A 3,325-nucleotide genomic window follows, 5' to 3' on the forward strand; every position below is an offset into this window, starting at 1 on the left:
TCTCACCTATTTTGGTCATGTTGTAAGAAGGGACCATTCCCTGGAGAAGGATTTCATGCTTGGTAGGGTGGAGGGTCGACGAAAGAGGGGGAGGCTTTCAAAAAGATGGATTGATACGGTGGCTGCAATGATGGGCTCAAGTATAGCAGGGATTGTAGGGCTGGCGTGGAATCGGGCAGTGTTTCGTTCTGCTGTGCATGGGGTCGCTATGAGTTGGAAACGACTCGACGGCACTTAACAACAACAACAACATTGCATTAATGTTAACAACAACAAATGGTTCTCTTGCATATAAATATTCTTGTTAGATAGATATTTTAGTTCTATTTCATGTATGAAATATGAACATGTAAGAATACCCAAGGAAATCTTTAAAAAGGAGGGCAATGTTAGGGACTAGATCTACTGTACTTAAATATGCTACGAGGTCTCTATAGTCAAAAAGTATCACAGAATAGAAATTCCATAAATAAACACAATTACAGTTAGTATATGACAATAGTAACATCTCAAGTAATTGGAAAAGTAATTGCTCACTTTTCTTAAAATTTATTTATCGGGTTTATTGAAATATTATCAAATCACAAAGAAATTGAAATATAAGGTTTATTCAGAGCAGTAATTCTGTATGTATAGAGAGATACCATTCTGATTATAACAAAAATCAAACAATTCCATGCTGGCTAGTTACAATAAAGCTTATAAAGAGAAAAATGAGGGAGAAGAATGAAAAATTAATCACTAGCTAATCTTAACTTAATTGGTTGAACTCTGCCTCTCCTTTCCTGAGATCAACTAATATCAGGCTATTAGGTGGTCTCTAGGGAGCTCTGGTAGCACAGTGCCTAAGGCACTTGACTGCTAACCAGAAGGCTGGAGGTTCAAGCCCACCAGTTACTCCTCAGAAGGAAGATGGGGCAATCTACTTCTGTAGTGATACTGCCTCGGAAACCCAAGGAGGGGTTGCTATGAGTCGGGTCCGACTCGATGGCACATAACAAAAACAACAACAACAGGTGGTCTCTGGCCTAGCTTCTGCTTCCCCAATTCATTTGCACAAATCATTAACTGTAGTCTGAAGGTTTTAAAATGATAAAAGGTACCTCATCTATCAGGAAGCAAGGGAAATTACCTAAGGTTACAATATTTTGCATTAGATTATCTTTATCATAAATGGGTTTGCAAAGATTTAATCACTGTGATAAACTGGACCTCTATTTCGTTATTTTTATTGGTGGTGTTAGATGCCATCGAGTTGGTTCCAACTCACAGTGACCCTATATACAACAGAACAAAACACTGCCCTATCCTGCTCCATCCTCATAATCCTCATTATGCTTGAGCCTATTTTTGCAGTTCCTGTGTCATTCCATCTCCTTGAGGATCTCCCTCTTTTCACAGACCCTTGATTTACTGAGTGTGACATCCTTCTCTAGTGGCTGGTCCTTTCTGACAAAATAATCAAAATAGGTGAGATGAGGTCTAGCCATTCTTACTTGTAAGTGGCATTCTAGCTGTACTTCTTCCAGGACAGACTTTTTTCATTCTGGCAGTATGTGGTAATTTCAGTATTTTTTTTGCCAACACAATTCAAAGAAATCAACTCTTTGGTCTTCCTTATTTGTTGTCCAGCGTTCACATGCATATGAGGTGATTGAAAACACCTTGGCTTGGATTAGCCACATTTGAGTCTTCAAAATGACATCTTTGCTCTTTAAAATGTTAAAGAGGTTTTTGGGAGCAGATTTACCCAGTGCAGTACATGTCTGATTTTTTTTGCTGCTATTTGCATGGGTGTTGATTGTGGATTCAAGTAAAATGAAATCCATAACAACTTTACTCTTTTCTCCATTTCCCATGATATTGCAGACTGGTCCAGTTGTGAGGGGTATCATTTTCTTTACGTTGAGATATAATGCATATTGAATACAATGGTTCAAGTCATCTGCACTTTCAGCAAGCAAGGTTGTATTATGTGCATATCATAAATAGTTAATGAGTCTTCCTCCAATCTTGATGCCACATTCTTCTTCATATAATCCAGCTTCTCGGATTATTTGTTAAGCATATAGATTGAATAAGTATGGTGGAAGGATCTGCAAGTAGAAAACAAATTCATTTGCTATGATTTCCAAAATAAATTTTAAAAAGAAAGTCTCAAAAATGATTAATAAAAAGAATTCAGTAGCTCACAAGGGCTTGCCATAACTTTCTATTGAAACACAAAAGTTCTCTCTATAGTTATGCTATTCTCAATCAAAAGATGATCTTATAGCAAATTTTTTCTTGATCTAAAATATGGCCATTTACTGTTATTTGCATAAGTGTAGCAAGAATGGTAATTTATCATACTGCCTTTTGAATCTGCTTTGTTGAAATTTTCCATTACAAATTTCAAATTGAACTTGTAAAAAAGCCTCTTGATGTCAGGAAGCAAACTCAAGAACTTGCTGCCAGATTTTACCCACAGATTTGGGTGAATTTCTCTTTTTCTGAAGTGCCAAAATATAGGTAAGTTTTTCGGGCCTGCTGAGAAGTGATTTTCTTACTCCCCTATAAGTTGGGTAGCAGGTTAGATTTTGTGGTAGAGTTTTGCAAACAATGGCTTCATAAAGTCAATCTTAGTTCCTTAAAAGTGTCTTATTATACTTGATTTGCTGAGCACCATTCTCAAATATGATATTCCAGTCAAAGCTCAGTTAGATAATAGAGATTTCCAACTATGCCTTGTGAACAACAGGAGTAGATTGTTATTGAACTTATGCAAAATTGTATTGCCATAAAAGTTGTTTCTGTTGTTGTTAGGTGCCATTGAGTAGATTCTGACTCATAATGACCCTTTATTTAACAGAACAAAACACTACCCATTCCTGCACCATCTCCACAATTATCTTTATGCTTGAACCCATTGTTGCAGCCCCTGTATCAATCCATCTCATTGAGGATCTTCCTCTTTTTCACTACCCTCTACTTTACCATGCTTGATATCCTTCTTTAGAGACTGGTCCCTTCTGACAATATGATAAAAGGACGTGAAGTCTCATCATCTTCACTTCATCCAAGACAGATTTTTTTTGTTTTCTAGCAGTCCATAGTACATTCAAAATTCTTTACCAACACTAGAATTCTACTAATTAATTGTTCTTTGGTCTACAAATACTCATTAAAAATTTTTTAATTCTGGAAGATGGTGGAGTAGGCAGAAGGACTGCACAGACCCTCTTCAACAAAGAAAAAGGAAACCAATTAACACAGACACAGAAGATAATCTTGGACCCCTGAGCCTTGAAGAGAAGGATACAAAAGTGGACTAAACCCCAACTAG

The sequence above is a fragment of the Orycteropus afer genome, unplaced genomic scaffold, assembly GCF_000298275.1.
Source record: "Orycteropus afer afer isolate SDZICR_OR568_19922 unplaced genomic scaffold, OryAfe1.0 scaffold00672, whole genome shotgun sequence".
NCBI classification, from domain to species: Eukaryota; Metazoa; Chordata; class Mammalia; order Tubulidentata; family Orycteropodidae; genus Orycteropus; species Orycteropus afer.